This window comes from Anguilla rostrata, chromosome 13 (assembly GCF_018555375.3).
Source record: "Anguilla rostrata isolate EN2019 chromosome 13, ASM1855537v3, whole genome shotgun sequence".
NCBI lineage: Eukaryota > Metazoa > Chordata > Actinopteri > Anguilliformes > Anguillidae > Anguilla > Anguilla rostrata.
The window spans coordinates 26,107,662-26,131,394 of record NC_057945.1 but is presented as its reverse complement, the minus strand read 5'-3'; the positions used below and the strand labels follow the sequence as shown (position 1 = coordinate 26,131,394).

At 38.7% G+C, this 23,733-nt stretch overlaps 1 protein-coding gene across 3 annotated transcripts in view; it reads left to right on the top strand.

Annotated features, from left to right (window-relative positions):
* Positions 1-23,733, top strand: part of fhit (fragile histidine triad diadenosine triphosphatase) — a 210,277-nt gene that overhangs the window by 171,689 nt on the left and 14,855 nt on the right. The gene's annotated exons all lie outside the window — the stretch shown is intronic.

The following is a 23,733-nucleotide window of genomic DNA, read 5'->3' as shown; positions in this document are numbered from 1 at the left end:
CATGGGCTATAGCAGCAGACTGCGCTGTGTTCCACTCCTGTCAGCGAAGAGCAGGAAGGTGAGGCTACAGTGGGGACGTGATCACCTAAACTGGACAACTGAAGGCTATATCTGATGAATCTCAATTTCTCCACTGACATGGAGCTGGTAAGGTCAGAATTTAGTGTAAACACCATGAATCAATGGATACATCCTGCCTTGTGTCAACAGTGCAGGCTGCTGGTGGTGATGGTGTAATGCTGTAGAGAATGTTGTCTAGGCACATATTAGGCCCCTTAATAGCAATTAAGCATCTTTTGAATGCCATAGAAAGGTAAGTATTGTTCCTGACCATGTGCATCCCTTCATGGCCACAGTCTACCCTTTTTCAAATGGATATATCCAGCAGAATAATGTATCATGTCACAAATTATGCATCATTTTAAGCTGGTTCCACAAACATGACAGTGACTTCAGGCTACCCTAATCGCCTACGCAGTCCTCAGATCTAAATCCAGTAGAGCACCTTTGGGATAAAGTGGAACAGGAGGTTCGCAGCATGAATGTGTGGCTGAAAATTTGGGTAAAATATGTGCTTTGTCATCATCAAGAACTGCCAAAATTGAAAGGTCAACCTGGACAGGAGTGCACGTGAATTCTGTCGGTCGAAAATGCTTTATAAACATAAATATGACACTCAGAACAGAAAAGAACAGCATGCTAATGAACAAAAAGTTCTAGTATAAGATTGAATTTCATAACTTTTGAATAACCTCAAAAGTTATGTATTTTCTGAATGAGCCCTGATTGCGTTTGACTGCCATGCTAAGCAATCTGTGCTTACAGTAGCTATGTAAATGACATCAGAAGTTTTTGCCATTGTTATTTGCTACCTAAACTTGGCTGCAAGCATTACATCAATGGGCATCCATGCCAATTGTGCTGGCTTTATAATATGGCTGCCTGCCATGCCATTTGTTCTGGATGTATTAATGGGCTGCCATGCCAATTGTTCTGCTCTGGTTATATTAATGGGCCACCGTGCCAATTGTTCTGGTTATGTCATTGGGCTGCCTTGCCAATTGTTCTAATCATATTGTTAGTATTTACTGTATGTGCCTGCGGCTGATGCTTATCTGTCACAGTGAGTTGAAAAATGCTCTGAGCACTGTCCTCACGGTGCTGAACTGTGCAATAATTTCCCTATTGTAAGTCTGAAGGCTACAGTCAAAGGACTACAGTGTGCACATACAATTGTTTGTACTGCATGTGTATGGTTGGGGGAGGGGAGGGGATAGGGGCCTGTTTGTGTGTTTTGCACTCGGGTTCAGCATGACCATCTTCTGATTGTGATTGAGACCAATGATATTAAGGCATGTTTTGCACCCAGCCTGTTTTCAGAAACCGCGCATGTTCTATTATTGTCTATTATCTATCAGCAGTGCAGCCTAGGGCAGGCTACATCGCAACAACAGTGGTGAACACATTTATTAAAATGTATCACACCACCAGACTCCTTTCGATGATGTTTTTTTCAGTTTTTCTGTGACATTATAACCCCATAAGTCAGTTGGTTTTATGGATGAAATATTCTGGCCAACATTCATTTGGAAAATTCTGATAACCTCATCCAATGAATGGGAAGCTTGCTTATATTTCTCTGGGGAGATGGAGACCTTATCTACATCAATGCTGCACAAGCAAAATATAAATAGGTTTGTTTTTAATTTGCATGTGATCACACCGAGTATTGTGAAAGCAGCACTGCCATTAATATTTCTTCTGTAATTTATGGCAGATGAAGTACATATCTCTGAGGTGTTTTGCTTTCATATAAATAATCATCGATTTCTCTCCTTGTGCATCATACCCTAAATATTTCATAACATGAACTAAAAACAATTCTCACAAAGACTCAAAAATCCCAAGCTTGTTCGGTCTGTGCGATAATAATAATAAAACTCATAATAATCATACATTGTATTTATGTAGGACATTTCTCAAAAGACATTACTGTTTGATCGTTTTGAAACCAGCTTCTGCTCTCCTTGCCTGAAGTGCAGTGTGATCTCTAATGGCCATACAGTGTCAGGACTTTGATTTAACATCCAATCAGAAGGACACCACCCCCTACAATTCAATGTTCCCATTATTGCACTTTGCTGTTGTTTTTATTCTTTGGCTCAAAGGGAACACTTCCCCTACTGACCTACAGAACCACCCAGTAGGCCTCATATCCAAGTACTAACCAAGCCCAGCCACACTTAGCTTCAACTTCGAGGCAGAAGAGTAGTAGAGTAGAGAGACTGGCATGGCAGCAGGAATGAATCCTACAGGATGAGCAGTTGAGCATTTTCTCTTCCACACTCAAAGCACGAGTGGCATGAGCGCTAAGCTAATTACCTGGGCGCTCTATTATTCCGTTATCTCAGTCATTACACTGTTACCAGGGATCCAAGGAACATGACACCAAGATGTGACAGCTGGAGACACGTCAAAGCCAGGGGTTTGTCTTAAGCTTGGAAGGCTCTCTGGAGCACAGTTTTAGTTGTCAGTTTATTTAGATGTAGCTGCACATGCCTGTCTGCTCGTAATGCGGGAGCAGAAAAAGCCTGTCTTCCCTCTGACAGCATGTTACATGAGATATAGTCTTCAGCATTCCATTGTCTTTTTTTGAGTACGCCAAGAAGCCACAGCAGTTTATTGCATTATATCCTCAAACAGTCATGGCATATCATAGTTGTTTTTAAGTTCGTTTTTTTTTTTAAGTTTTATTGTAATTGCTGGTTGTTTTTATGTTTTAGATAGTTTTGCAACCATTTAAGCAAAAAAGATTAAATCACTCATCAACACATTCCACTTTCAGTAGAGCCACATCAGAAAAGATGCCAAGCCAGTTGTTGTTAATGATGCTGTAATTTATTATTTGATGTTTTCAGTCAGTAAAATATTTTGTTTATCTGATTGGTACATATTCATATCTTGAAATGTGTTTTCATTCCGTATCCCTGTATAGCTTGTTTGCATTCACCTGTATGATTATCCTTATCCAGGTGAGGTTTGCAGGGGGTGCTGAAGCCTATCCCAGTGTGCATTGGGTGAGAGGCATTATGAACATCTTTATCTGCAAATTATTTTACAATATGTATGCATCTTCAGTTAATCAGGGGCTCGTTTTACAAATGCGGTTATGTATGATGTGATAGATTTCTCTTGCTCTTTTTGAAGTGTTTCACAAAGAAATCACTGTTGCCACAAACACGTCGCAAAGCACAATCAGGTAGGCAATCAGTAAATCAGCAATCGTTCTCATTCCCTACCCTGTTTTGGTTTTATATTGAACTTTTGTGCTCAACATTGGGTACCATTTCCCTTCTCTACATGGGCTGGCCACAGTTGTCAGTAGCCAAGGTTCCAAGGGGTACATTGGAATTATATGTTGTAATATGAAAATATAACTTTAATAATTTCTTGTATTTGAACTATCAAGTCTCCCCAGTATACATAGCCAATAAATAATAGTAACAATAGGCATTTTGCTATTTGCAATATTGAAATTAAACCTATCCACTGTCACCTAGAAGTAAAAAAAAAAGTGAAAGTAAAATGAAAGTAAATAAAAAGTCGTTTTGAATAAATGGTGTATGTATTTCAGGAAATACTTTATGTATAATTTAAATGGGTGAATTTAGTTTATAAAGTACTAAAACAATACTTTAAAAATAAGCTTGATGAACTTAAGTAGTCAATACTTTTTAAAAATAAATTCTTTATGCATTACTTTTCTGTAAGGGCACACAGAAGAGACTGGTAGGGTCATGCTTGTGTTAGTGACTGACCTAAGATCTCTGTCAAGAAGGTTGATTAAACATAATATTTCATGCCATTGAAATATATATTGTTTGATCAAGTCATCATCTCCATAGTTATCAAGGATGTGGGGATGATCATGGAAGATTCTTTTTGGAGTCTGCTTCCACTCTACACAAATGCCACACTTAGAAGGAAAAAAATTGAGTGAGAGGCCTGTAGTCATTTTATTTCTGATTCGCAAGCAACGCATTTTCGTGAAATGTGTTTTGAGATCTTGTGATACTGTGATTGTGAAAATCTTCACAAAACGCTTTTGTAAAACAAGCCCCAATTTTTTATTGTACAGAATAAAGGGAGGGATATGCCCTCAAAGTGTTTTGTGAAGCTAATCTTTACTCAGAAAACTCATACTAAAAAGAATGTTTCTTCAAGGCTGTAAATGCAATGCAATTTTACTACCTATGGTTATGTACTTGCATGCTCAGAGGAAATAGTGGAAATAGAATAAAATTGAATTTTATATAGTCTTGTTTGAGGAACACATTTTGATTTTTGGTCTCATTTTTTTTGTTTTTAGCTTTCCTTTTATTTTGTTTGCCTCTCCCTTAATTAACAAAAGTTACACTCAAACAAGGTCACTTTCCATTGTTGAGCACTCACAAGTAGGTACAGTCTAGGACAAACCTTGACAGTTCTGTTATTGTGACTGAGTGCATTCATAACAAAATAGAAGAGATGTTTCAATCTGTGACATTTCTGCTGTATTGTAATGGCTTTGCTCAGGTAATAATGCACTTTTTCTTGAATTCACATTTAAATGTTGATACTTTGGAAAATGTCATCAATTAAGTGGTGTGCATCAAGGACTAATAAAAGCTGTGTACTTGTTTTTGATGGGATGAAGGATTATGTGGAAGGTGGAAACTAGTTAGAACTACTGTAACTTAGTTTGTTCATGTTGTATGTGTGGTATGTTTGACAGCAATGTCGAGTCCAAACCATGGACTATAGTAAAGGTCAAGGTATTATATGTATCAAAGGAGAAAGATATGACAAAAAAGGGATACTCTTTCGGCCATAAATCAGTCATAGGCTTCCGCATATCACAGGTTCTATCACTTCATTCTAAATTCAAAGGCAAAAATTTGCTATGGTCTCATCTACATGCAGGCCTTACAGCTAACTCTAATGTGTTAGCATGCGTCAGGAATCATGCTGAACCTTTTTGCGATAAAAGCACCCAATTAGGAACAAAGGGAAATAGATGAACAAAGGGATTAATGAATATGTGTGGTGACCAGTCAGTCTGGGGCAGCGCTGAGCATCCTCCTCCAGGAACATGGCCAGGAATGCAAACATAAGGATGCTCTACCCTGGCTCATGCTCCCTTTTGCTCACCTCAATAGCAATCTCCAAAGGCTCTATTCATTACACCCTGTAAAGGTCAGGGGTTTTTCAAAAATAAGTGTTTTGACCTTTTAATCGGCCAGAAAAAAAATACTGAATCACATTTGCCATTTATCTAACACAATTTCATCCCTGTAGCAATCCTTCCTTTTGGATAATTTCACAGTAGCTCCCCCCACCCCCCTACCCCACCCCCCATTTGCGCTACCTTGAGGCAACTTATACACAGTAGCTTATGTGTTACATACTTTACTTTAAGTTCTTCTTCAGTATCAGAAAAGTTCATGTCTAGTCACATTCATTAAACCACTTCATCATAGTGTCACACATACTATTATACAGTGACTGATCTGAAAACCTGTTGACCCCTGAGAGATAATGGTGGTCTAAATTAAGTCAACCTTCATACTTAAATTTGTGTTTAAAATAAATACAAAAATGATTCAGGCATATGATTGGTGAAAAACATACCGTTTTAAGACCACGTATACTGTATATTTGTCAAGAGTCACCGTGCTTATTAGTTGATATGTGTTGATTGGTTGAACTGACTGAGGAGAAATTGAGGATTCTTCCCTGCTGCCAAAAGTTAATGGGAAAAATTTAAGCATGAGGTTTATTCAATAAACATTTCCCACATGTTGAGTAATTTGAAAGTAATGACAATTATTTCATTCTTCTTGATTGAAATTATGCCAGCTGAAGGATATAGCCAAAGTACTCACTATACCTCTTGGCCCCAGGACTCCTCCTCTCTCATTTTAAGGAGGCCTTGACAGAGGACGCAATCCACGTTTCTCGAGATGATAGAGCGTCTCTTTATGGGTATTTAATTAGGGGAAAGCTCTGCGACAGTGGCAGCACAGATTGCCTTTGCTCCCAGTCGCCTTGGAGATCAGTAGGAACTCAATTATGAAGCTGCCATGCTTGTTAGTGAGAACAATGTCAGGAAATGATTATAAGTTGTAATGATGTTATTTCCTCCACTTAGGTCTCATTACTTCATCTTTTTTCCCCAGGGTCTTTGGGTGAGAAGGGCAAATAATAGACAGCAATCACTGTGCAATCTGATTTTGGAGGTACATATAGGGACCACCAAAATTATTCACACCCATGATCAATATAAGCAAAGAAGGCTGTAGCTATATTATTTACTCAAAAATCTACTATCAAAGATCTATCAACATATTTATCCATAGGTATGTTCTTTTTAATGTCCTTCTTCCAATGCCAAAGCCACTGCTGGTATCCTTGGCCAAAAAACAAAATTTTAGTATTATCTGACCACAACACCAACTGATCACCAACTTCACTTTAAAGATTGGCTGGCATGCTGTTCTCGAATTCAATGTTTGCTGCTCAAATTCAATTCTATGGGCAGTAAATGTAAAAGGCTCAGTTTGTAGCTCCCCTGTTTCATTTATATCTGTTACAATAATGGCCTGTGCTTGGAACTGATGTGCATCATAAATTCTCTCACTTTCCCCATTAGTCAATCTCTGACTGAACTTTGATTGTACACGGTTCAGTCATTGGAGCAAACCTGCGTAAGGAGCTTCAATTGGAAGCGCGCCCCTGTGGTTGCTTCGCAGGGAGACCTCTGTGCCAGCAGTCCATTTGGGCGGCCTGGCAGATCTACCGCTGTGAACCATTTGCAATCGGCCCCACAATAAAGTACAGGATCTTTAATGTTTTTTATTCTTCCCATGATGGAGTTGCACCTGCAATTCTAGCAATAGGGCACCATTTCTGATGTTTGCGCACAAGGAATAATTGCTTAAAATAACTTGCATGCTTTTAAAAAAGTGTTTTCCTTATTATACCATCATGAGAATCATGTAGTTTTTTTTTAACCACAGAATAAATAAACTCAAATGTGCCACAGAATGGCTCTCTGTAGCTACATATATCAGGAAGAATTCTGTACCGCCAGGGATATTATTGCATCTAATAGAAAACTATTGAATTAAAAAAGCAAAAATCATTACTTTGTGATGACCTGAATGCTGAGCATAGAGCTCATAAATTGCATCTGCTTGGTCAATGTGCTTTTTCGCTCTTAAAAACTGCAGTCCCCAGGGGTGGAGAATGAATTTCACTTATTTAAGCTTTGATTGTTATCTTTTGTTTCAGTATCTACCTTTCCAATCGATAGATGGTTTTCGGTTCCAATTCCGTTTTCCCCCAAAAGGTCCAGCTTTATACTGACATATCTCCACAGTGAAATTTTCTGCTTCGCACTAGTCCCTGGTGACGATGATGCTGTGTGATACCGTTCCTCATTAGATCTTTATCAATGGTTCTCCAGCGCAAGTTTTGAGATGCTGAGACAAACCTATCATATGCAAGCGATGAGCTGGGCCGTTATTTGTGCTGGTGATTTATTATCCCCTCTGTGGCAGTGTTATTAGTGAACATAGGGGGGGAGCAGGCAATTTAATGAGAAATATCAATGTATCCTCATGTTCCTGTCTGCAGTGGCAGTCTGTGATCCATCTCGCTGACACTCACCTAGTTAACATTTTTATCAGAGAGGCAAAATTTGCTATTTTTCAACGGGAGTGAGTATGAGTTTCCACCTAAGGTGTAGATAAATTACAGAGATAAAGAGCCCATTGTGCACTTCTTTGTGCAAACAATGACCAAATGGATAGTAGATGTTACCCTTTCGCTTCATATCTGCGAGCTTTCTGTCAGGACACAAGCAAAGCACAGACCAGCGGGCAAGTAATCTCTCAGTATACATACGAAGAGTTTGTTTCCAAAATATGCGAAATGCTAAATTCTCACTTTGGGTTTATATTAGTGGAGTTGAATGAATGTGTCCATCAATATACATATGAAATGTAGCTGCTCACCGTTTAATCAAACGTGCTTTTAAAAGGTTATTTTAAAATTTATAGCAGAATGCTTCATATACATTGTGCAGCGGAACAGAACTTGGTGCAAAGTACATGAGCGCAGGCTAGTATCAGTGCACCAACACGATAGGCTACAACACCTCAATCGTTTTATTTCACCTGCTAAGTTCATTATTACTTGTATATAAGTTAAAGTTATTTATATATTAATAGGCTATTTCTCCCTGAGGTTTACTGTGCTAATTAACGCGGTTGCTGCCAGATAATAGGCTTTAGGCTAGCCCGATCAATCAATGTTACTACTGCTGCAGTTGTCTTCCTTGGCCGAACTGTACAGTTTTTATGTCTGAGTCCAGCAGTGGTTTCTTTCTTTATGAATATTTCTATTCTCTCAGATTTCAAATAATTTTTTCAAGCCATAGTTATTTCTCTGTCATGATGATGAACAATCCATGCAAAAAGAAACACCTGAGCAACATCCAGATTTTTTTGTTAATGGACTCAGAAGATCATTAAAGCTGGTAGAGGTTTAACAAATTTGTGCGCTCCCTCTTCACCGACATTGTCTAGTGTGGCAGGATCTAGCACTACTTTTGCGCAGATAGGTGTGTTTTGAATGTACAACATATGCATCACCAATGCACTTAAAGCTGGGAACCTGCCATTTTTTTGTGTTTACAGAACTTACGGTATACTCCATGCCCACTTCAGGTTTCAGAATACAGCTACATTTGTTTGTTTATTTGTTTACAAACAAATTATTGTTCATGACATAATATTCCATGACCTGACAGTAAAACCAGCCACTCATGTATTTCGTTATTTGTTTGTATTTTTTATAATTTTTTGTTCCAAATTGGAAAGAGTGAAAAATCGATCGCTCCCTGAACACTTCTGAGTGAAGGTCTATCACTAATTTAATCTGGAACCATGGGTGGCAGAGCCATGCTCTAAGTATTGATTTCTTAGTGCTGGCTTTTGATACGCACATTGCTTCCCTCCTGTTGTTTAAAGCGCATCAAGTCTTCACAGCTCTCTGAGATTCACATCTGCCCCTTGCCTGGAGATGGAAGGAGTGACTGAGAGTGACAGCCAGCCTCCTGTGGGGCCTGGCCTCATCAGGTCAAAAACACATTCACCACAACCTGCTACTGACAGCGTTTGCAGTTGATGGTTCCGCTAATTATTCAAATGACTGCATAACGCATAGATCATTTAGCTGAGCATGTGGAATAGCCAATTGAAACAGACCCCCATGCATCCAGCCACCACATGTGAATTGCATCCAGCCGGAGGAAGAAGTAACAAATTAGCCAGTAAAAATAGACACCTTTCTGATGTGTACTTTCATCGGTGACAGGCATACAGCGGCTTAAGCTGAACGTGATTTGAATTTCATTGTGAGTGAATTGCAAGGTAAGGGTAGAGAGATGTCAGAGAAGGGTTATTTGCATTTTGTTTGGAATACAAATGAGCATGAGATGGGGGGTGGGGCTATTATCACTTCCCAATGCCTTAGCAGTCAAAACTGCCCGTCAGTTTGTTAAACCCCACTTGGAGAGGTACTATTTTGAAGCCATGAACCTAAGGCACAGTCATACTTTTTTTTAACAATTTCTCTCTGTTTACAGCATAGTACTCCGTGTTCTCTTGAGTGGTACAATACCTTATATACATAAATATGTGCATTATAAATATATGTGTGTGCGTATGAGGCTGATTTCCTGATGGCATTTTAGAAAGGCTGCATTGAACACTACCTGTCAGAATGCACCAGTCTTGGCCTGTGTCAGTGCAATGATGTGAATGGATTGAAGGAATTAGGAAAACACCATTAATTTCTCCCATAGGCCATGCATTTTTTTGATCCGGAGGTCTCGAAAATGCTGATGATACAACATCTGAGGCCTATGGTCCTTTAAGTTTCAGAATAGGTGCGCAGACCCCATGGAAGAAGAAAAGACAACGCAATTAGGCTACTACCCTCCCCATTTAGTAATTAGTAATAAATGAACATTAGTCGTCAAAATACAACTTTTTGTGTTGCAGTGCACAAAGCGTAAGCTATAAACCGGTAGCTCTCTCTCTCCACCCTGTGTCCAGCAAGTGATGTCCTATCATAAAACTTGCCCATGAGCACAAACAAACGATGCCCCATTCCATCTGAAGTCAGTTGCGAAAAGCAAGTCAAGCAGTTTATTTTCAGTCGACTATAGCTTTTTGCCATGATTCCGAATATAAATAATACTGAAGAAATTCAGAAGGAACACATTTGCATATAAAACAAATTATTTGTGCTTTGCCAAATATCGTATTCAGATTCAGGAACATGAATAAAGTACATACGAAATTTAAACATTAACGGTTGCTGGGACTGCTACGGTGACCAGAAATAAATCTGCTCTTTGATGCATGCGTGACCTTGACTTGCTCCCATCTGCCACTGTAGCCTGCTGATCTACGACAGGGAAAACACTACTTTCACATAGTTGGTATGTGTGGTTTAGGTGAGTGAATTTTCCATTTTTATTGTGCTTTTTTATTGTTAAAACTTGTTTTACAATATGTAATGACACTACACTTTCAGTGATTTCAGAGAACTAGCCTATTTAATAGATTTTCCCATTTTTCCGAAGGCATGTCTTCTGCTCCTCAAGATGACAATTGATTCTGAAGAGCTGTTGCTTAGTGACTTTGATTTCCGTGGCTACCGCATAAACACAGGTTTATTTCCAGTCACTGTAGCTGTCCCCGTAGCCATCCATGCTTAAAGTCCCTAATGGGCTGCCGTATGAGATGGCACTACAGGGAGCACATTTACAGGCAGCACAACTTCTTCCAGAAGTGTTCGAAGAGAAATGCAGATTCCCTGGGGTCATGGGTGTTATTGGCTATGCACATGTGCAGTTGCATGCACCATCAGTATGTAATCAATTAAAGGGATACTTCACCCTTTCATAACATGAGTAATTTTGTGGAGCCTGCCCCACTGCATTTTCTTAGCATGAACACTAGCAACATGAGATGTTCCTGTTGACTGTTGTCAGCATCGCTGTTCCTCCTGGTTGTCAGGCTTTCAACCAACTTTGTGAGTGCAGAGGTACAGCCTCAAACTTCTGTCCATGCAGTGCATGCATCGGTTTCCTTTACTATGAACTACAATGGGGCAGACACTTACAGTGGTGACAACGACAGTCACAGGCTGTCATTCCTGAAGAATACAAATGGAGGGGCTGGGCTTTACTACTTGGCCATTCTTTGAGAGCTAACCACAAAAAAAAGAAAGGTTTATGGTGTTCAGTTCAGTTTACTTTTATGCTTAAGTTCTGCTGAAAATAAAATGCCACTTCGCAGTAGCGTGGAAAATTGCAAGGGTTTCACATCGGCGAAAGAAGGATTTTTTTTACCAGCTACCACAAGATGAGGGTGAGAGAAAATAATGTCTGACTGCAACTGGGAATGCTAAAAATCCGTCAGATATACCTGAGACACGGACAAAGAATGTGCAAAGAATTTGCCTTTGAGTGAATCAGAAGGGAGACCACTCCATCAATATCTAGGTAGTCTGTTATGCAAACTGCAGGGTGACATGTGTTATTAAATTATCCAGGGTCTAGCCATGACTCTTTATCCTGGCCAACTCTGTCATTCCTGCAGCATTTGGATGGGCTTCCCTGGATGGGTGGTCATTAAGGGACAATAGCTCGGCATAAAAATTGTGGCTACTCCATACATTGAGCCCAGAACACACTGCCAACTTCCTTTTGGAAGGGCTAGGTCAATGACCGAGCAAACCTTCTGAATGTTTAAAATGTATTTCTGATGTTTGGACTGGACAGGTGGTAGGTTACATTGAAATTAATTAAACCTAGTTGAAGTGATGATTTTTTGGTTTATTTAAATAATGTTATAAAACAAAAATTGACCGCAAGAAAACAAAAACAATGCTATGAAATTTACACTAAATGTGTTCCTGTCTTCTGGTTTGCAGGCAGGATGCCTGCCAAGTTGAAACAGCAGCGGCAGCTGCAGAACGGAGTGGCCGACTGGTGGTGGTGGGGGTGGGAGGTTCTCTGCCAGCTGCCTCCTGCTCTTGCCCAGTCTGGGACTATTCACTCAATTTATTATAGTTTTTAGCACTGGCATATAAATGGAAAAATTTATTTTGTGAGGGGGGGGGGGCTAATATGAAAATTAAAACTATTTAGTCTCACCATTTGATATCACAAAGTAATGGTTTGTACAGAGGCTTGAAACAGAGCCTCTTATGACTCGCTTGTTCTTCAGCCATGATGAAAATTAGCAGTTGACTGTGGTGCTAACTCATAATTTTTAAAGGAAATGAAAGAGGGCATTCTGATATAGACATAATGAAACTCCAACCACAACTACAGTTAAGTTATTTCCATCAAACCATCCTCTTTTACAACTGCACCGCTGTTGTGCTAAAGCCTGGAGTTACAAAATTGCCTAAATTGAGTTGGGACACGCCCTAATTCACCAGCACTTTGTGTTATGGCTAGCATTTGACAATTGTGCTTTGACTGCAAAAATAGGGCCCTCAGGTTTAGAGTGATGATGAACATGTATGCATCTGTAGTGTCTAAATCTACAGTATGTATCTACATAAACAGGAGAACATATGGCAAATGTAAAAGCAAATGTAAAATCATGGATAGACAGATCCAAGAATGCACTATGCAGCACTTTGTGGCCTGTTCCTCAAAGCAATGTCAATAATATTATGTCACTGATAATCAGAAATGTACGTAAGTCTGTCTTACAGGCAAAACAGTCAAATCTCAAAATATTGTCTTTGTGTTAGAAGTGTGGTCTTATCGAAAGTGGCAGCCTGCAACAAAGAAAGCCAGAGTGGATGATGCCTGATAGCCTTTGTAGAAATCATGTCTGATTTACTTCTGTCATGTCCACCACGAGCGAGCGAGTTACCCGGGGAGCGGTAAATGACGCATCCTAAAATTGCAGCTCTGAGGCGTACCTGCTGGGAAACTGTAATTTGATTCCGGAAAATCCTTGGGCCGAGAAGTAAAATCACCTGCCATTCTGTAGCCATCTCTGCCCCCCTCTTTTCTGCCCTGTTATAGCTTTTTTCCCTTCAGAAACCTTTAAAGCGAAAAATGTCTGAGACATCCTGTGGGGACTGACACATATTTTAGATAGCATGGGCAAAACATGATAGAAGGAAACACAAAGAAACACAAATCCCCCTTTTAATTTCAATTGGGAATCTTGACAGTTAAAGTTTTTTTTGGTCTTTATGGATTTGTACAGAAATGACAGCAGCCACATGAAGCTTAGTAGTCATATCATACAATCAGTATGTATATATATATATATATATATATATAGTTTGTTTGAATCTGGCAAACACAACAGCTAAAGCCTAACTGGATATCTCACTGTTCAATCTCAGAATAACTGTGCATAAAACCAGGAAGTATTACAGAAACACTCAAACCATTCACAAGACACGGTGGCCAGCTAGTTAGCCAGCCAGCAACTTGGATTGCCAAAGAAGCTGGTTTCTTTCCCCATAGCTCTTCAGCTGTCATATGCCCTTACTTATACTCATGTGGCTTAATTATAAGTATGGTATGCAAATGAGAGTTACAGATGCATTCAAGAAAACACATTCAGTTGAAGACCTGTGGGACACTGTTGAGCTGTTTATAAATAGTTTTGTACTGCATGACTGTGTCATCATCTTTGTGTTTGTGTGCATCAGGATTAGCATATTAGCTCAACCAGAGGTTGAGTAAAGTATGTGGATGGATAGTAAGCAAACTATAAGTACGCTGTGCTGTAAACTATGTTGTACAAGTGTATTTTCTGATCTGTGTTTGTGTGCATGTGCACATGCAATATGTCCATTTGTACACGTGTTCTTGCATGTGGCTGTGCATCAGAACATTGATTCATTCAGCTAAATGATGTCTATTCATTCTCTTAAGTATATGCCATGAAGAACCACCAAAACCTTTTGTGTCTTTTAGAAAGGCAGTGCGAGACTTCTCATCTGGTGGAAATAGTACTCAAAATCGATAGTCTGCTGAGAAGGAATCGGATGTGGGAGAATATTCTAATTACATGACTTTTGACATGCGTTCTATGAAGTACTGCATTTCTTCTCTGCCTAATTTAGAGATTAGGGGCATTCACTAGCATTTGCATATGGTACCCAGGGCTTGGCGAGGTTCCGCACAGCATGGCAGTAGTTTTGATCAGTCTTTGAAATAGGAAGGTGAGCCAGATGTGTGCATCAGTGAACTACCTTCAGATAAGTGCGTTTTTAAAGCTTTCGTTGCCATGTCCTGATTATGAGAACAAATAATTGCCCCGATACTTATACTCTCAATAAGTGTAATTAAAGATGATTAGGACCTTAAACTGCAGTAACAGGACTGTTAGAGCGTTCCTCATCAGGAGGCTTTTAATTGAACATTATGAGAGCAGGTAAGGTTTTAAAGTCTTTTATCAGATTTCTGTGAAAATCATACTGAAATATAAAATTAATGTGGAGGAAGCATAATTCAAGTTTGTTTTTTATATTAAAGTTAGGGGTATTATCTTTATTCACTGTCATACCTTTTATAGTAATTATGAATCAAATATTTCAGGTTTAGACGTTTAGTTCTTAAACTGTCTGATTTGATATATTCCATAACAAATCAACAAATATTGGAACCATTTTTATATTATACTAAATTTAAGGATTGATTCAATAAGAGTCCTGAAACAACCATTGTGATTAAGTTTCTGTGTTGGACTTGAATGATATCACAGCCAATATGCTATACACCATTTGCTGTGATTTTGCAGGCACAGAAAGTTTTCAATACCAGAGAGAAATCATCACAGTTTTAACTTTATTGGGGTATGCCCCTGTCATGACTGTCAGTGTGGCATGGTTAGCAATGCAATTGACTCTGTCCCAATTATCCTTTCTCTTGGATGTCTGAGCATGTCAAGCAGGTTTGATTTTATTGGCAGTCTTTAGGCATGGCTCGCATAGTGTGTGATGTGCAACAATGTGATTTCTAACCCAGAACTGTCTATTCCCAATGAGCTGAGCTCTTTTCTCATCAGCACCATGCACAGATGGCTACACACGGTTAAGGCGAGAAACAACAAAACTGGCAAGTCGCGGTTCTACACTGAATGTTACAATTCTCTTTGCAGGAAGGACAACTCATGTTGTCTCCATCTGCCTAACCATGGTATTGTCCACATTCGACATCTTTTTTTCTTTTTGGCTAGTTTCTCACCCCAAATCGGCATACACACAAGTGCAGTAGCTGCCAATTTCTGCTGCTGGTGTTCCGCTCTTAGCTCTACATACTCAATCCTTTAGATCTTGTCTCAAATAGAGCCTGCATTGTGTGTCTAACAGCAACACACACAACTAGACACACACATTTATTTATTTATTTATTTATTTTAATTTTGTAAAATAATCTACAGTACATGCACGGGATGAGTAAATTAATGATTCATTCATGCATTAATGATTCATTCAAGTATTGAATTTTTAATGTTTCACAAACAAAACACATTAATCGTGGCATCCAGGTAATACCAATTGACAGGTTAAATTGACTTTCTCAAGCAAAACATGTCTGTCAAGTTGAATAACTTGTGACTCTCCAAAGGTTTCCCCCTCCCTTTAACATCAACCATGGATGCACAAATTGAAAAGGTGAAGCTATCAAAGAGGACAGAATCTTATTACCAATAAAGTCTTGTGAATTTGCATATTAATTAGTCACTATCAGATCTTGCGTTGTTATCACAAGATGACAGAATTAATCAGACATTAAAGAGTGTAATTAAAAAAACAGTCAAGGGTTAGGGAATGTCCTATGCATTGTTAATGATGTTAACCAGCCACCTGTCATGAACCACAGATATGGGGGAACATTAGGGGGAAGGACGTTGAGGTCTAAAGGATACTGGTGTTCTCAGAAACCTGTCGTTGGGTGCAATCAAGGCAAGGAATGTATTCGAGGCCCCTTGAGACTGAGCAGATAATTGAACAGCGGCATCCACAGGTTTTCTGATGCATTTCCTGTTACCTGCGATTGCTTTGGGGGATACGTTCACATTTCTTCCATCAGGTTTTCACCATGGCCTTGTATTATTTTTACATTAAATGAAAAGAAATCCAATTTATTTAGTTTACTTATTTTACATTTATGAATGAATATAGCATTTTTGTGTGTCCTGCACCTGGCCCAGGACTCATCAATCCCTTATGAAGATAGCTGTATGGGTTAAATCCATGCAGTGCATGCTGTAGCATAATTGGAGTCAAGTGTGGAATTGTTTTCTCTCCCAGTGCATTCCAGCATATTGGCCTCCACATTAATAAATTAAGTGTGAACATTATTGATTGAACTATCTTGTTGTTCATATAGACAAAGGTGTGAATGTAACTAAAATAAAATAATTTAAAAAACACATTATGTTTAGTTTACAATGAAAAGGACAGGATGCTTTGCATTAAGATTGAATAGGGACATACTTTAAGATTAATATCTGCATCTAGAACCAAAGGCATAAAACCAGTTGTCACAATATATTGTCTTGCATAGCCTTTAAAGATTGATGTTCTGGGCTTAATTGATAAAGAACAATGAATAAGTCAGTACAGTTTATAGTGGGATTTCTTGCCTGCTGCAGTTGTCATGTGATGTAATGGAATATTGATGTTGTCACCATGAGCTGATATCCAAAGGGGTCTCTGGTTTTCAGAGAGGAACATAGTTGAACCTCGGTTTTCAAGAGTTTATTTGTATTATTCACATGATAATTGCTGTGAATGCACCATCTGTTTATGTATTTTAGTATTTATTTACCTTCTTTGTCATTTGTGTGCACATTTTGTTTTTACATATATTTGTTTAGTGATGGGTGTCTTTAATAGCTGACAATAATCCGGACTAGGGAGATTCTTTTATTTATAATGACTGTGAAGGTCTCCATGGCAGGTTAAATGAAATTCTTGTCACAGGCTCAATAACATACCTACACCGAGTAGATGGTAAGCATGTGGAACAACCTGAAGCTCAGGTAGCTGAGGTTTTTTGCTGTCCGACAGATGACATCAATCCATTTTACACTGCATGCTTTTAAGGGGGTTGCAAAGGATGCTTAAAAGAATATGTTACAGGAATATTATTTCTTTTTAGCCACATTTTTACCAGTTAAAATGCCATAAAATTGAATAAATTTGTTCATAAAAGGGCTAGACTAATTGTTGGGCCAACTGAGGTCTGAGCAGAGCACCTCTTCTTATGAGACATCCTGATGATAGGCTCCGAAAATGATGCATTATTATCTCTGGAGGAACTGGCCTAGAACTGTAGGCTTGTATCAAGATCAAAGCGCCAGTATGAAAGCAGGAATTCATTCCATCTTGCCTACTTGACTGAAAAAGCTCAGAGAGCAATTGGCTCGGGCAGTATGGATACACAGTGAATCAATATCAATAGAGCATATTGGCATTAACTGAAGCAGATGTGGAGAGACTCTTTGTCATGAGATTTCACTAAAGAAAGTAATCCTGCTCTCTGCAGTGTACGACTGTGACTACAAAATCAATGGCACTTAATAACTAAACAACCTCCTCTAAATGTACCCATTGATGTTCTGACATGTCTTATTTGGGATTGGGGGTTTTGTCCACAGGGAGGTGGCACTTCTCACTGACTATTACATCTCTGTGGTCCCTGCTTCAGTGTATTCCTCCTCTTGCAGTTGTGAGCTACTTTTATGGAGCTAAGATGAACACCCTAAAAATGTAATCACATCCTCTAAAATTAAAACATGAGCTGATACCTGAGGCTCTTGTTTAGTGTGCAATTGGCCTTGTCAGCTTTGTTTTTATAAGTTTGGGCTTGATTCCCCACTTGGACCACATTAGTTGTCTCTTCCACCAATTAATTGGGGGTGGAATATGGACCAGTCTCCATCAGCTACTACCTGAAAAAAACCACCCTCTCTATGATCTACCCATCATGGCTTTTGCCCTTGCTTGGCAACAAGCATACATTACAGTAACCTTATCTTGTGTTCTTGAAGCTCATTTACACAGCTTCTGAACATAGTTTTCAGATTCCTTCCAGCTAAAAATAGTGTCTTAGCTATTCTGTTGCAATCTGAGTTACTTTCACTTTCTGTTTTCGCATAGTGCACTAGTGGCTTTTTCAACACTGTGCAGGTCTAATGTGCGAGGTTAGCACACTTGAATCAACTTATTGTTGAGAGCACTGCCTGCTCACATATGTGTGAGTGTATGTGTGTCTGCATGTGAGGCTGTTGGTGAAAAGCATGAGCTCCCTCACATCGCAGTGAAATTCCTTTGTAAGCTTTGATAACTCATAAAATGGATGCTGGGAGGCTCTGCCTCATGTCATACAGTCACTGTCTGCATATGTAAATTGCAGCAGCCTGCTTACTGCTTACAGGTCAGACTTACAGAGTGCAGTTCAGAGCAGACAGCAAGGCAAAACCAAGTGGTTTGGTTGTTTCTTATATAATTTAGTGTGTGTGATAAGTAACCATTACAGACATGTTTTGTACATTAAAGCTTTCCAAAATGGTACATTATGACTGAAGTACAGGGCTTAGCCAAAAATCGAAAATGGTTAAATGAAGGGCATATAGCACCATCGATAGAATTAACGTCTGAAAGTAGAATATGGTTGTTAAAAAGTATATACACACAATATTCCATGGAATATACATTCCAATTTGGAGAGGTTTGGTTCCATTTGGCAAGGTTTTGAGTACACTTGGGCCCGCCAAAAACACATGTCAAATTTTATTGATTTGTTCAATCCACTCTAAACTTTTATCCTGGTATTGTGTCCATCCTGGGGTATGATCAAAGAAATCTGATTTTGTCAAGAAGTAGATGGAACCACTATAGGAAAACAAAGTACAAAACTATTTTTGAATTTCTTTTTTTTCCGTTTGTTTTTGTTTTTTTGTTGTTGTTTTTTTTTGTTTTTTTGTTTTTTTTGTGATTGGATTGTAGCTCCCAATATACCAAAAAATAGGTAGCTGCAAGATGATTTGCCAGGTTCTGCAATCTCCTACTGTATATGCCATTCGTCAAAAGCAGGTGCCAGAGTTCCATATTTTTCAGAACAATGCCATCCAAATTTAGCTAAATATTTCAAATTAGTCCAGTGTTTATTCATTAAAAGCTTGGCTTAACTGTATTCATACTACCAACATTAGGTGTCAAGGAGCCTAATTGTCCCCCACCCAATTAAATTGGAGGTGTTGACACTGCTGGGGGACAACCTGTTTATGATTTTCTTGTTACGTTCGGTTCTGGACACCTCACAAGAATGAGAAATAAATTATAAACAATAAACTATTAAGCAAAAAACATCACGATGGAAAATATGAATATCATGATATTGTGAATTTTGCTTTGAGAGACTTGTTTCTGAGAGAAATAATCAGAATAATTTAAGAGTTACATTCAGAATTAATTTAAGTGTACTTCATTGGGGAGGTGGAGTAGAGAACACTTAGCTACCAGAAGAACAATCAACAGATTATAATGTTTAAGCAAACATTGTTTAACCATAATTATGGAAAATCTAGACTAAAGATTAACACCTACATGTATGCATTTTACAGTCAAACCCAGGGATACGTTGAAGGACATTCTGCTCATGTCTCAGAAATCCTGGTCTTACGTAATTTATTTAGTATGCATATACTTGAATGAGAGCAATGCATTAAAACCACCCCCATAACCTAAAATAAATATTGAGAGGGTATGCATTCCAGTGTCTAATACACTAAGTGTAATACTGTCACCCACACAGGTTACAGAAAAAGGGGTTTGTAAAGGTTGAAATGATGTAATGATCCCTAATGGGGATGGTGAGAGGTGGGGAAAGTCATTGTATGTTTCATTTCATCCATAGTAAGAATACATTTTTGGGAGGGGGTCTTCCATACATAGAGAGCATTAAAAGCATCACAGTTTAGATCATCCAATTACTAAAATGATGGGTAATTTTAATCACTAATCACAATGCAAAGAAATATATTAGTTCCAGTTGCAAATATTTACAAAAATAAAATGTTTTAATAATGTTGACAGCATCCTGAATTGAATTTTTTGGAGCCAAAATGTCTCCCTTATGGCAGCTTTAAATCAGACATTAGATTTGGAGGTTGGGACATGTTTTGTTCTTCTGGGACCAGGTGGTTAAGTTGTGTCCTGCATTTTAATTATTTTTAGGGTCCAAGCAATTAAGCTGCTGGATCTCTATCAATAATAGTAATAATAATAATAATAATAATAATAATAATAATAATAATAATAATAGCTGTATGCAATGATATCGGAGGCCAATCACTAATGAGCTATAGTGCATTGGGGGATACTTTGTCATGGACTGAAAACTTATTCCAAATATCATGCATACCAACTTTAGTATGTATTGGATGTAAGGAGGTATCTGCAATTTGGGGGCGTGTTGGTAGAGTAAAATGGTGCAAAGCGGCAGCACAGACGTCCCTCTCCCCAGTGACATCTGGAAACTCATCCTGGGGATCATAAAGTGATCCCAGGCCAGCCAGTAGATCTCTCCAGCATATACTAGGCCTGCCCCCGGGGTCTCCTCTTAGATAGCCGTGCCCGGAACACCTCCAAAGGGAGGCGCCCAAGAGGCTTCCTAATCATATTCTCAAACCACCTCAACTAACTCCTTTCAATTCGAGCTCCACACCCTATCAAGTCCTGCCACCCTATGGAGAAACCCTATTTAGGCTACTTGTATTCATGATCTCTTTCGGTGACTACCCATAGCATGTAACCATAGATGAGAGTAGAGATGAGGATTGACTGGCAAATCAAAGGCTTAGCCTTCTGGCTGAGCTCCTTCTCCACCACCTTCTGATACAATGCCAGCATTACTGCGGCTGCTGCACTTAGACAGTGGTCGATCTCCCGATGCCTTTTTTCCTGAGTTGTGAATAAGACCCTGAGATACTTGAACTCCTCCACCTTGGGCAGTTGGTCCCCTCACTTGACTGGGAGTAGTGAACACTCTTAATCTATTCTTATTGGTGTAATTCAATTTGTCTTGTACCAACAAACCTTTAAAATTATACATGGTGTTCTGAGAATCCATAATATTCTTTATTATCAGTTAACAAGCTAATAATGAAAGTTTCATGCTCAGATCTTTCTTGTGTTACCAATGCTACATTAGACAAACTTTCAAGAGACCGTTCTTTCTGCCACTGGCTTGTCTGCATCCACAAAATACATCATCAGTGTTTACTACCACCAAAATGGTCTTTATAACTTGAATTTAATTTTAACTTCATGGTGCAAAACAGTGTGAATCTAATAATAATGTCACTCTACAGTTACCTAATTTGTTAAAATCTTGTAATGCAAATACAATGTATTTTAGAATAAGATTAATATTATTGCAAATAAAAATGATTGTTATTAGGTAGAGTAACTGAGAGAAACCTTGTTAAAGCACATCAAAAGCTCTTTCAAACCTCAAACATTAAAGAGGATTCATTTGGCTGTTGGAAGTGTATGTACTGCTTGCTTCCTCTGATCCTCTTTGCCCGTTATTCTCAGATTACTGAAGAATCTAATCAATGGTTAGAGAGACAGAGCTTTTGATATTTCCTTTCTCACATAATTGCTACACTAACTTATTTAATAGAGATGTTTAATTTATAAATGCCAATTTCATACATTCATACATTTAAGTGCTATAGCTTCTCTGTTAACAGTGGAAAAACAGTACAGTGTGTGTTCTTGAATTTTAAAATGACCAGTGTGCAGAAATTAAGGGAATGACTTCATTCATGTTGAAAAGTAGATTGGAAATTGGGATTTAAACAACCAAGTTCAAAGATCTTCTTCCATACACAAATTCAAGCAGACAAAACACATTTACCTCAACTTCCATTATATTCTGGGAATCAAAAGAACATTCTAGAGGAAAATATGTATTGTTACAATTTGTGTTCTGGCTGCATTTGATTGTCAGTTGATTGAAAGTCACTTTTGCATTTTTACTATTGCAGGGGCCGACCTTAACAGTGTGCCCAAAATTAATTCAGTTAATAATTCAGTTGACGCATTCAGTAAATAAATTAAACATCTTTAACATTTGGACTCAAATATTGTGTTTAACTTGACTGTCAGTTGAATGTAAGCTTTTATTTTACAGTTTGTTGAGTTGAGCTATCACCAAAATAAGCTCACCAAACTGTATTTCTGAAGAAAACGGTTACTGTCATTTTTATGTATAAGTCCAAGTTAATTGAATCCAAGCTATGGTCTCCTGTTGTGTTCCTTGCAATATCATGGCATGTGGTGGCTGTCAATGTTGTCGTATTATACAATCTCTCTGGGACCTGAATTTTAAATATTTATGCATGTGTGAATTGTTTTGAGGCAGACCAGTCATTACCATTGTTGTTGTAGCACCTGAGCAAATCCCATCTGTTCAATTTACTGTAAGTAGAAATAATTGAAGTCTAGGCTGTGCTTTCAGGTTGAAGATCATTCAGTGAGGAGTATGTAAACAAGCGCAAGTGGATTCTGCTTGTGAGATTATTTTTAATATATCCACGGATGCACAGTGCTCTTATCCAAGAAACTGTCATCTGTTTGGGCAGCTGGTGTTTATGCTTGTTTCCGTCATGTCAACTATTGAAGCATGTCATTGAAAATTTACAACAAAACTGAAAACCGCAATCCTCATTATCACTCCTCCCACTAATGTCGCATTGCTATAAAATTGAAGGAAATTCTCAAATTGAGTTTCACAGGCTAATCACGGACTAACTAGAAGTCACACAGGCAAATTATACATTCCTGATGGAACCTGGGAGGGTATTTCTTGAAGCAGGATTACAGAGTTAGCATTTTTAGCATTTACAGAGATGAGCAGTTTTAGCATTATAGTATTTAATTTCATTACAAAGTCAGAATCTGTTTTATTCTTATTAACTTGAACACATCATTCCACAGATTTCCGTGCTGTTAGTGTAGGGCTGGCATAGCAATAAGAGGTGAGCTATGCATTTTTGGGAAAGTTTCTTTCCTAACATGGTGCCGTATAAAGGATCCCTATAAAAATGACTAAATAATGGAGCATTCAATTTTGCATGCAGTAGGGAGAATATTCCTCCCTAAAATATAGATAAGGGTGGAGATGTTTTCCATTTTACAGTTTGATTGCAGAATTGTGTTTTCATTTAAAATGTATCATACCAGTCTGTGATTGACAGCATGATGTACCTCCATCCATTTTAAGATGAATGATGTCTTGCTCTCCCATCGCTAGTGAGTGCAGACACTTAGTTGGAGTACCTCCAGCTCTCCCCAAACGGCAGAATCTGAGCCACTTTTGACTACACTTTGGTGGCAGACATTTTTAGGCCGAGCTGCTGGGAGAGGTGAAGACAGGGAATAGGGAGGGAAGTAGATCAGGGCTTGTGAGGCCGCTTTGTGTGCCAGCAAAAGCATAGACGGGAACGACAGCCATGGCTCAATTAGTACAGCCATACCCATCCAGAGCAGCTCGGTCCCGGGCTCTGCTGAGTTTCACTCCCTTATGGAGGGGTGGGTGGGGGCCAGGATTTG